Source organism: Pipistrellus kuhlii, unplaced genomic scaffold (assembly GCF_014108245.1).
Source record: "Pipistrellus kuhlii isolate mPipKuh1 unplaced genomic scaffold, mPipKuh1.p scaffold_m20_p_10, whole genome shotgun sequence".
NCBI classification, from domain to species: Eukaryota; Metazoa; Chordata; class Mammalia; order Chiroptera; family Vespertilionidae; genus Pipistrellus; species Pipistrellus kuhlii.
Genome location: NW_023425405.1, coordinates 47,863,150 through 47,875,903, shown reverse-complemented (window position 1 = coordinate 47,875,903; position 12,754 = coordinate 47,863,150). Strand labels below are relative to the sequence as shown.

The following is a 12,754-nucleotide window of genomic DNA, read 5'->3' as shown; positions in this document are numbered from 1 at the left end:
TGGTGGGAGAAAAAGGAGAGGGACCTTGGAAACTCAGGCATTTAACTTCACAGAGTAAAATGCCACTCCTTCTCCAGTGCAAGTAGCAGGAAATCCCTTTTCTTGTGGCATCACAAGAAACCAACATCCCCTGGCAATAGTGTGGAGAGCTCTCCACTGTTAACAATGCTACACTGCCTCTCTAAAGGCATGCTCTAGCATTTCCAAAACATTCATATGTACGTAAATCATCTGGTGATCTTGTTAAAATTCAGATTCTGATTCAGTAGTCTTGAAATAAAGAGGCCTGAGATTCTGTATTTTAAACAAGTCCCCAGGTGATTCTGGTCTTTTGAGATGCATGTTGAATAAAATATTGTAATGCTCAAGCCTTCTTGAAAAAGCGTTGTTAGAGGGGGGCGAGGATTGATGAGAAAAGAATTATCTAGAAATTTAAAACATGCGTGCAAATTTGTATACAGGTTCTGCAGTTAAAATACTCTATAGAGGGTGGATTTTCTTTTGTAATAGGCTAAATACAGTAATTAAATTACTTTAGGTGTTTGAGTGCAGTATTGCTTTTAAGGTAAAACTGTGCATAAGGCTGGAAATGGAGAAGAGGGAAGCTTTCCAACTTTTTGAAACACTTTGGAAGAGACAGCCTAAGAGCAGGCAGAAATACTTCCCCCAAAGTGTAGCCATTGGTCTATCTCCTGAGATTCTGCCCACCACACCACCAGCCCTTTAGGTCTTGAAATCTTTTAGACCTTAGAGCTTTCTATTAAAACACAAACACATGTAGCATAGTAAATGCTAATCCTATGTAATAAAGAGAAGCATGTAAATTGACTGCACCTCTGCTACACTCACCAGTCAATCAGGAGTGAGTATGCAAATTAACCTGACAAAGATGGTGGGTTAATTTGCATACACAGGCATCGGGAGGAGAGCAGAGTGGGAGAGCTGGTGGAGAGTGGAGTGGCTTGGGGAACTTGGCTCCCCAAACTGCCAGACAGAGAGCAGAGAGGGAAAGCTGGCTGTTTGGAGGACTTGGCAGAGCAGGAGGCCATGGGTGAAGACAGGGCAGGAAGGGAAAACCCAGAGCTGGGAGCACCAGGAATTCTGGGAATTGTAGTTCTGGTTGCAGAGGGATCTAGACACTAGAGCAAAGTGAGCCTGGAGCAAGTTACTGTTGCAGTGAGGGATGGAGGGAAAGCAAAGGTGAGAGACATAAGTAAAATCAGAGTGTCTAGGGAAAATTACAGAGAATATATCTTAAAACGTCTAGGAAATCTCCACCAATGAAGCAAAGAAAAAAAAAAAAAGCCTCTATTATTCTGTGAGCTATTATTCTGTGAGCCACAAACCAAACTGGGTTGGGGTCTCAGACAATTCACTCATATGATTGCAAGGACAGACAGAAACTCCCTGATTGAAGAGGGCTCCCAGATTGGAGAGGGTGCAGGTCGGGCTGAGGGACCCATCCTTCGTGCACGAATCTTCATGCACTGGCCCCTAGTGTGTTCATAATTGACATTTCAAAGGGGAAGCCTTTCTAACCAGGATTACTCACTGACTAAGGTCTCTCAATTCCAATAGGAGGGATTAGTAAGAAAACGGGAAGGCAGAAATCCCTGAGAGAGGACTCCACCAAGTTCAATGTGCCCGAGACACAATTTTGCCTGGGTTTGCTTGAGAATAGGATATTATTTCTGCCTCTTCTTACAGGGCAGGTAGATAGATTCACTGTTTATCTATGAGCTGAATTCCTCCTTAAAATAGGTGAAGTATGAAGGGTTTTTTTTTGTGTTTTTTTTGTAAAGCAAAGGAAAACACCTATTTAGTTTATGAATACTTTTCTTATATTCCCTGTTGATTCAATAAACTGTTGATTAGCCTCCATGATTATTAACTTCATTTAGGGGAATAAGTGTGTGAATGGCTTAGTAATTATTTGAGACACTTGCAAATAGGACTTTCAAAGGCTGACTGAAGGTGTGAAGGTAAATCACAATTTGCCTGTTTTCTTTTGGCTTTCTCTAGATGCTAATAACTGCTAATTAGAGAAAGCAAGGAAAGCAGTGGTTGGTAAGCCACTTTTAATATGCAATCTGACATAGAAATTCATACCTTAAACCTATATGATCACGCTGACCAATGCCACACCAATAAAGGTAATAAAAATTTTTTTAAATGCAATCTGATTATAATGCAGAAGTTGACTGACTATTCCTTCTCAAAGCCTAAATGAATGCAGTTCTTTTTATCAGGTATTTTATTGGCTTTGCAATTCACATTAACAGTTTAACACACGTGTCAAACACAAGGCCCGCGGGCCAAATCTGTCCCGCCAGGCCTTGCAATGTGGCCCGCACCTCGCTGTCATCACTGCACTCCGCTGCGTTTCCATCACAATGACAGTTTATGACTGTCCAGTAAACCATTCGGCCCGCGATTTAGGCTGGATTTTAGATTTTGGCCCCTTCTCTGATTGAGTTCGACACCCCTAGTTTAACACATAGGTGTTTAATCAGAAACTATTTTTCATGTTATTTATACAACTGGCCAGTCAAAGCAAACAAAACAAAATCTTGGAAGTGAAAGAATGGGAGGTAGTAAGTACATGACAAAGGTGATCCCAGACTTTATGGCAAATATAGACTCCATAACCTTCATCCATAAGTACATAGCTTTCCATTTTATCACTTAAAAGATGAAGTATGTGCATTAAGACACGTTTTTATGATTTTAAATCTGATTATTTGATTACAGCTACTCAAATTCTTAAGCAGACCATTTATCTCTTTTGAAGGTGTGTAAAAAATGTGGCTGAGAAACAGACTTAGGTGAAAGCTAAAATCCATAAGGAAATTATCAAAGATTTTAAAAAATAGCTGTTGGGCTTTGTGTAGATGAAATCTTAAGATGTCTAAGTGGACCTTTACATTTTTCAATAGCCAATTTTTAAGAATCATGAAATCAGAATTATCCAGTCTTTAAAGCTCCTAATTTAAAGAGAACCATAAGTGAAATAAAATTCATTTTTAAAAGCCAAGTAACTTATTCACACTTCATGTAAAATAGTAAGTTTAAATACTAAATTGTGAATTTATTAAAATTAAAATTAAGACATTAAATTATAGACAAAAAGGGACCACATACTAAACCTGACAAGCTCAGGGGAGGCCTGTATGACGGCCCTACAAACTCAGAGACCTAAAGCAACCACAGAGGTTGGTCTGAAAATAAAAAAAATTTTAATCTATTTTTATTAATTTCAGAGAGAGGAAGAAATAGAAATACCAATGATGAGAGATAATCATTGATTGGTTGTCTCCTGCATGCCCCATACTGGAGTTTAAACCCACAACCCAGACATGCACTCTGACTGGAATAAACCCGTGACCACTTGGTCAACACTCAATCACTGAGCCACACCAGCAGGGCTAAAATTAAAACTTTTTAACTAAAAGCAGTTTATGGCGGGTAGCCATGTCCTAGGCTAGACTCTTCCCTGACAAAGGTCAATCTACCTTAACCTAGCCAGTCTGTTGTCTTTTTGCATCAAGGATAATATATCTGATAAATATGCATTTGCAAAAACTAAATAATTTAACTTTTTCTGGACCCCTTAAAGCACTGGGACCAAACTAAAGCAGAGACCACACATCCCCTCATTGACATTGTTATCATGTTAATTGTTGACTGTTAACTATCCAGTAACATATGTACTAGTATCTATCATTTTAATTTTTTAGCCAATCCCAGTCCCATTCCTTTCCCCTACCCCTTTGCTTTCTCCCATCGCCCTAACCTATCACCAGTGGATTTCATGTAATCCACTTAAGTTTTTTCTTTTGATTGTAACATATAAAGCAGGGTGCAGAATTGTCATTTTCCAGAGAATTTTCTCAATCCATTGAGGTTTGCTTCCTGGCAATTGTCGTCAGTTTGGCTCAAATAAACTCATAAAAATTCTCTACAGGTTTGAACGTTTCTTACATTGACAAAGTTATCCTTAGCTGACACTTAGTAAATTAGGCTGAATCTTAATTTTAGTAAAAAAAAATATTCAGTTATAGATCTTGCAAAAATTTTAGGTAAAACTAGCTTTTCCTTTTGCCAGACACAATTTATCCTTGACCTAAAAAAAACTAGAAGCATGATAATTTTGAAGTTAACAAATGTTAACTCCTCTGGTATCTTGATTGTAATAATTGAAAAGCTGTAAAATTGAAACAGTTCTCAGATTCTAATTCTAACCATGTTTAAATAACAGAAATAAGCAAACTCTCCCTATATTTTATTTCTAAATAAAATAAAGTCAGTAAAACTTAGGACAAGCGGCTTGTACAATGATTATGGTTCTTCAGAAAACAGATGTTGTGTGATTTTTTTAATGTCCTGAAATATGTATTTTTTTTAGTGTTGATTTGTGTATTAATTATGCTTTGTTGACTATTTTGAAGAGGAAACATTAATATTTTGTAATTATTAATGTTTGGTGCAATTACCTAGTATTCTTCAAAAGATAACATTTGGTGTATTAATAGATACAATTTACCAAATTTGCTCCAACTATTTGCAGTATAGGTAGTCTCCTATTGTTATTTATTGTATTGTGCCATGTAGTTTAAAATATCATGTAATAAAATGTACTGCATATTATTACTACATTATGAAGTAAAAGAATGGATAATCTAGTTAAATTCATATATAAAATACACATTTCCATTATGAATGGTACTAGCAATGGGTTAAGTATGAACATGCTGTGACAAATATTTGATATTAAGTAATATTAACATTTCAGTGAGAAATTTTAAATCTTCTCCAAAGACTTTACTAACTATAACAAATTAATTATTTAACAATATAATTAAACACTGGTTAGTGTTTTATGCTTCTAATTTCCATCATCATTTTTTACTCATGATGAGTAAAGAGTTGCTCATGAACAATGCAAAGGTCCAAGGATATAAAAGGTCAAAATAAGAATTGCCATTATATATCCCAAAGTTCATCTCTCTCACAAAGGTATGAAAATATCAAGCCTTTTCTCCTTGTTATTAAAATCATGGATCTCAGTACTGTCTATGCCCTCCTTTTTCTTTTTTAGTATCCCAAGTTCAGCTTAAATGATTTTAATCGACACAACTCAGGTACCTTTTGAAGAAATGAATTGTTATAACATGTGTTTACTACTCCTTACTTAGTTAAAATCTACCTTTCAAACATTCAAGAACAACCTCTAGTTTTTGTATCTCAGTATTTGATGATTCACTTTTTTTTTTCACCTTACCTATATCCTTCTTAGTTTTATAGGTTTCAATTAATCTTCTCCTAACCTTTAAACCTTCGAAGTGATTGTTTAAAAATATTAAATAACCTTCCTAATCCTTTGTCATTCAAAACCTTTCTTCTCTGAACTTCCTCCATTTATGTTTAATTTAACAAGGTGTGTCCCAAACAGAATAGCATAAAGTGGTCTCTCTTTGTGAGAGCATTAGTGGTTTTGTAGTGGTTTTCTGTCTTATTTTCAATACTTTTCTGGATGACGTCAGCGTTGATGAATTTTTCTCAGCTGCAGCAGCCCCTGGGTTGAGTTAGTAGGTCAAGGTACAGAAAAGCAAACACTCATTGAAAGATTGATAAAATTTTTCTTTTTTTAAAATTCAGATTCTTTTGATGCCAGTTTTAGAGCCAGAATATAACTGATTTGGACTCTCTACACATTTTCCTACAATATAAATTGTGAGAATTTTTCACATTATCAGTTTTTAAAGGGCCAAATTTAATACAGGCAATAATTGAATAAATGACTGAAGCATTTGTGTGACAGTCTCATCTAGGCAAATACAGTGATCAAATTATTGTTTATTGCAGGAGGAAAATACAGTCTGATAGAAATATTCCTCCCAGATGTCAGTTGTATTCAAATACTTCATTTTTAAAAAATACACAGATTCAAAGATTAGACTATGCTAAAACCAAAGCCTAAGTACTTAGATCTTTAGAACTTTAGAAAATTTGGCACAATCCAGGCAGATATTCTGTGCTTTGGTAGGAAAAATAATACTGGATTAATCAAGGGGAACAAGATTTGCCACTCCATTAGCATAGGATTATTTTATGCTGATTAATGTTAAGAAACAGCAAACATAGGAGAAGCCCTGAAAACCTTGTAGACATTGCCCTTTTATGAGACATTTAATGGATAAGGGAAATCTCCATTTGTGAAAGTGTCTCCCTCTCTGTACCAGGAAGAGGAGAGTTACTGTATCTCTAGAATCTTATCCATGGAGGAGGTAAGGGACTTAATTCTGTATAACAATCATATCTTTGTTTATGGTGATCTTCATGATAGCCTCTTTAACTGGGTTTCCCTTCCCCCCAACATCTTCTTTTGTCTTTACTTGGAGATAGTATTTAAGGTGGTGGCTTGGGCCAGTTGGGTAGTTTCTTAGTTTTTCTGGGTCTCTCCCATTTCTACAAAAGTTATGCATTGTATTAAGCTTCTGTTTGTTTTTCTGTTGTCAATCTGTCTTTTATTATAGGGGGGTCTTAGCCAGGGACCTAGAAGAGTAGAGGAAATTATTTATGCTCCCCTAGATCAGCATCATGGCATAATTTTGTCAATTAAGCAAACTGCAGCAATTGTATATTGATGAGAACCTGGAAGATTAAGTAAACAGGTCTCATTGTGGAAAACTATAACCATACGCTCAAATCTACTGATTCCACAGTAATTAGTAACTGTCTAGTATATCAAGGAGTCAAAATATGCTTCTGAGAAGACAGAATAGATGGCTGTGATAACTTACCACAAGCAATGTATGGAAACAGAGTAGATTGTTTACTGGCTTCCATAGCTGTCCCTGGGAAGGAGACAAGAAACACTTCTGTCCCTCCATCTTTTTTATTGGAGGAGGAAGTGTTTCTTCACTTTCTTATGAGAAGGGAATGAAAGGAGGGAAGAGACTGTCTAAAAAAGAGACAATAAGCCTAAAATGGAATCACTTGTGCCAGGCCTCACATCAGCCCATCTATTGTAGATTTAATAATTAACCTAACTGTAATTTTAGCTTTCCTGAAGGGTAACCTTTAACCAGTCAACGTAGAATTACCTGGTCAATAGTAGTGAGATAATAGGCCTGACAGGTTCCTTGTGTTCCCCTTGGGAAGGCAACTTTGCCTGAAACAATGCATTCTTTGTTAAAAATTCCCCTTTTCTGTATTTAAAAATCTTCCATACTGTAATGTCCTTTGGAACTCTTTTCGATTAGCTATATGAGATGCTGCCTGATTCATAAATTGTTCGTTAAAGCCAATTAGGCCTCAAAATTTACTTGGTTGAATTACTGTTATTTAACAGGATGACTTTAGCTCACTCCATCTCCTATATTATTGTTTTCCTCCACATAGAAAGAGAGCCTGGGTTTCAGAGTAGGACAATGGATGGGTTATTCTCTAGAACATTATCAAGAAAGACAGAGGGATATGAAATGGTAAAAGCTTAAAATATGGAGATGTAAGAAACTGAGGAAACAAATGGAAGAAAAGATATATCATCTTTTACAGGAGGAGGAAGAAACAAAAATAAGGAAAGACAAGAAAACACAATCTATAAAGCAAAATGAAAACGTAAAGCTAACTGGCTGAAAACGCACTCTCTCCTACAGAGAAGTTGCTGGCAGGCTATTATGATTTTCACCACTAGTAATTCCCCCAACCTCGACCTGCCTAAGACCTACACTCCATCATCAAATGCCTCAGCAGTGTCAGAGCTTGAATTCTGGTCTGTTTTGGGTTTTCATCCTAGCTCTGCCACTTTGCTTACCTATGCCATTTTGGATAATTTATTCAACCTTTCAATGCTTGTTTCCTATCTATAAATGGGGTAATTGAAGCACTTAGTGCCTAGGGACTATTGAGAGTATTAAGCTGAGATAATGTGTTAGTGGGGCTTATCACTATTTCTGGCTTATAATAAATGCTCAATAAATGCCACGTAGTGTTATTATGTCTGTTCTTCATTTAATAATATACTCTATGAATAGTTATCCCCACACACCTTGAAATATCTGTGGAAGAGTTATTGATCTGAAATTCAAGTGTTAACCTCCCTATTAACTACTTGGAAGGACACTGCTTTTCACAGGAGAACAAAAATATTTCAGTTGTGCCTACCTCTCCCCAGTTGACCACACTCTGCCAGTTTCCTAAGATTTTCTTTTAGTCACCTCCGGCTGAGCCTGTCCTGGTACATTCTGTACTTTTAAAACTCTAAGCAAAAAAAACAAAACACAAACACATGGGCTCACAAGCTGAGAACTGCAAGCGTAAGTGACAGGAACCCACAAACCTGCAGGCATTCACGCTGCAAACTCCACCTTGTCCTCAGGTGGTACAGGCCACAGAGAACTCCAGGAAACAGTTCCATGTCAGCCAAAAAGCACCAAGCACTCTCACACTCAGATACTTGAGATGCATTCGCCTCAGTCAGCGGACTGAAAATCTGGAGCCCAGAAAACAAAGAACTTCCTGCTAAAGGCAAAATAAACACATTTCCATGGGATGTTTTCTTGGATCTCTCTGCTACTCCCTTAGGGCTTACTTTGCTCTTGTTTAAAACCACATCCATGTGGTTCAGTCCTATTGACAGAAGCAAACATACTTTTTGCACGTTTTCAAAGTGGAGGACCATGTGAAACAGGAAGGAGAGAAATGCCATTTTGAACAAGGTCCTTCACGTAAGAAGGGTCTCTCAAGAATTTTCAGGAAAAGATCCTGGGACAAGCTTATCAGTCTTTTTAACCCAAGAGGGTTCCTGTTTTTAAAAAAATACACAGGTGAAGAACCTGGCCCAGATTCATGTTTATGCTTCTGCAAGGTCAAGGGCTGCACTTGCTAAATAAGCCCACTCAGGTGTGGAGAGGAAGACCCTGTTTTAGAAAGAAGTCCCTTTGTAGGTTTATGTCCATGAGACAACGAAGCAAACAATGCCCAGGAAGCCAAGAGCGTTTCAGTGAAAGCCAATGAGGTGAAAGCCATTTGGATCCTTTTTGGCTGAGGCTGCCTCATCACAGAGAGTCCTGAAGAGGAGAACCTTCAGTGAGGAGAAAAGTCCTCGCATAGAGCTCCTCTTCAACTCTCAATTCTACCTGGAGCCAACCTGAAGCAAGTGGGCTGAGCGCTCAATGAATTTGAGGAGTTTAAGGCTCCCTCCGTAGGAACTCAAACCAAGCTTATGTTTATGTTTATGTTTATAGCAAAGCAAAAACAAAACCCCCAAATAAACAAAGGAACAGCAACAGCAATAACAAAAACACCTTCTGGCCGAAACTGGTTTGGCTCCTTGGATAGAGCGTCAGCCTGCAGACTGAAAAGTTCTGGGTTCAATTCCGGTCAAGGGCATGTACCTTGGTTGTGGGCGCAAGAGGCAGCTGATCCATGATTCTCTCTCATTGATGTTTCTAACTCTCTATCCCTCTCTCTTCCTCTCTGTAAAAAAAATCAATAATATATATATATATAAAACCCAAACAAACAAACAAACAAAACACATTCTACTTTCACAATTTTATTTTTCCCAGCGGTGCCCGTCTGGCACACAGGTTGCTCTGTAGATTTATCCTATCACACTTGTCTGCTCACAGACACCTTCTACATGCAAAGCTTCTGTTCCCCTGATAATCATACCTTGTAACTCCCAGTCATATCCCTTGTAACTGTCAGTTCTCAGAAGCCATCCAGACGCCCTTGAGGCCCACACCCAAATATTTGAGACATGCATGGGACCTACACATTCAGACTGGTTCAGAGCTGAGGGCTGGAAAAAGCATTCAATCACCTGCTATGATATTGATGCGATACAGATAGGCCAAGATCCCAGCAGCTTTCTCCAGGCTTGATCTATATACCGAAGGCACAGTAGAACCAGAGTGAAACAACAGGATTTCTCGGGAAAGATGTCTGACTGAGCAGGAGCCTGGAGGACACAGAAAAATTCCCTATCAAACCTGCTCTGGATGGCAACAGGAGTGTCATTTCTCTGTGCCAGGGAGCATATTCAGATGCTCCTGGGGTAGGGAGCCACCACGAAGCATCATGGCTGCCTTCTAGCAGCTTCTGCAACCCTCACTCAGAGGCAAGGCAGATCATAGGTTTGCCGGGGCTCCTTGGAATACACAACACAATCCTTTCAACAGACAAGGTCTTGCCCTTTCTGCTTTCTACAGATGGATTCATAAAAGCATCCTCGAGCTTGGGGAGGAAGTCAAGCAAAAGGAACTTGTACTTTGCAATGGTTTCTTTTCCCGGGGCATAACAGGTTCTAACCTGAAAGTGATGTACAAAGCAGGGCAAAGGCTGTTTACTGGAAAAGACTCAGTGTAAAAATAGTTTAGCTCACGAGCAGAAAATATGTCCCAGTATTTCACTCACCTTTTCACCAGCCGCATGAAAAGTTCAGAATGTCAAATGAAATAATAACACATCAGAAAATGACTCAGGCCCGGCCAGTGCAGCTCAGTGGTTGAGCGTCCACCTATGAGTCCAGGGGGTCAGGGTTCAATTCCCAGTCAGGGCATATCCCCAGGTTGTGGGCTTGATCGCCAGTAGAGGGTATGCAGGAGGCAGCCAATAGATAACTCTCTAATTATTGGCATTTCTATCTCTCTCTCTCCCTCTCCCATCCTCTCTGAAACCATTAAAAAATGACTCAGGAGCAATATAACAACCAACAGTTTTGTTACTGGTCACTGCCTATATCACGTGTAGTGTCATTCCCTTGAGGCTTGGTAGTACTTGACAGGCTATGAGACATAAAGTAAGGCGTCAACTGATAAGAATAAAGCAAATGGATGACTATATACCACTTTTTGAGACGCTCTGACATTTGTATATATTCCACTTTATTCCGATAGACTGCATCGAGTCCTTTTCTAAAAGCATGAACTTATCATTAAAAAAGTATATTTATGTTATATGTAAAAATAAATCATGTTTCTCTGATATTTATATCATACTAGATGCTCAGACCAGCGCGCAAAATCGCGCAGCCCCAACCACCCATGTACCCTGCCATGCTCGTAGCCCTGCTCACCCACCCTGGTCTTTGGTTGTTATGGCATTAGGACCACAGGTCTCTTATAATAGAGATTCTTTGATCTTTTTCTAAAAGCCTAAATTGGTCACAAAAAAGTGAAATCATGTGATAAGTTAAAAAACAAAATAGCCCTGGCTGAGTGGCTCAGTGGGTTGGATTGTTGCCCTTTACACAAAGGTTGCAGGCTGGACTCCAGACCAGGAGGCAACTGATCAATGTTTCTCACATCAAAGGTTTTTAATTTCTCTCTCTTACATTCTCTTTAAAAAATAATAAACATATCCTCCGGTGATGATTAAAAACAACACTATACAAAACAAAACATGAATCCATTCACCTCCCTGGGTCTCTGACCTTTTGAATAAATTGTATTAGTTGTTTTGGTGACTTGTTTATATTTTTATAAACTCTACATAATATTTCAATCAACCATTAAAGCTTTGATATATAAATCTTGTAGTAGTTTCCTGGTTCAGTTAATAATGCCTTCCAGGACATTATCACTAAATAACTTTCCCAGGACAAGGGCAGAAACTGGCTCTGACATTTAGCCTTTGTATGCTGCATACCCTTGTGAGCATTCTGCTCTAAGGTGGACATGCTCGAACTGGGATCAAAGTCAAGATAATTCTGCTGTCCTCTCTGTGATTCCTGGTCAGGGTACATGTCTGCTTCCAAATTTGTGTTTGGACTTTTTAAATTTCTCTTTCAAATATTTACAGCCGAGGAGCAGCTGGTACTGTTGACTTGCTTGCTGCACCTGTAGTTCTGCTTTGAAAGGCATAGAAATGGATTTTTTCCACGAAACATGAATTTCTAGAGCTGAAGTTTGCCTCATCATTCATGGGTATACAATACATCAAGAGCAGGAAATGGGAAAATGGCATCATTAGCAGACTGTTTAGGCTCTTCTCTTTTGCTTGCCTTTAAAATTAATCATTTCCTGTTCATAACTCAGTAATGAAACATCTTCCTCCAAAGATGATTTAATTGGAAAGCGCATTGAGGAATTTAAGGTTTGTAACATAAGCAGCTGAACCTTCTGTCCCCAATGCACCTGAAGAATAGCTGTCAGTGGAAACTGTACATTGCTGGTTACCCGATTTATGTCAAAAATGATTTCCGAGCCTGCCACTTAGGAAGCCATTTGACCATTAGCACTGAGTGAAAAAACAATGTCCTTGAATTTTTCATTTCCTGCATGTGCCCTGATCATTTCAGGAGCTGAAGCTTGAATCTGGCCCATTTGTATCTGAAGAAGAGCCTGTGATTAGGTTCCAGCTCTACCTTCCTGCTAATGCGGTCAGGCTTTGATACCAGTCATGGAATCCAGCCCTCTTCTTTCATTCAAGAGGGTGTGTGTGGGGAGTAGAAATTCAACAGAAAAGCAAAACCAAACCAAAACAGAAATACCACCACCACCACCACCATCACAACAACAAAACCCATCCCACCAGAAACTTGTTGGAAGCAATGAAATACAGAAGTCTGGGGAGGTGTTAGGGCCTACACTGTAGGAATGAAATAATTAACATTTTGTGTTAAATAGTCCTGTTGCAGAAAGTCCCTCAGTTTCAGTTTTTTTCCTCCTTCCTTCCTTCCTTCCTTCCTTCCTTCCTTCCTTCCTTCCTTCCTTCCTTCCTTCCTTCCTTCCTTCCTTCCTTC

At 38.6% G+C, this 12,754-nt stretch overlaps 1 protein-coding gene and 1 pseudogene across 7 annotated transcripts in view; both read right to left on the bottom strand.

Annotated features, from left to right (window-relative positions):
* Positions 1-11,755, bottom strand: part of LOC118714521 — a 30,104-nt pseudogene extending 18,349 nt beyond the window's left edge.
* MAGI2 (membrane associated guanylate kinase, WW and PDZ domain containing 2) overlaps positions 1-12,754 on the bottom strand; it is a 1,016,953-nt gene that overhangs the window by 310,581 nt on the left and 693,618 nt on the right. The window lies entirely within an intron of this gene.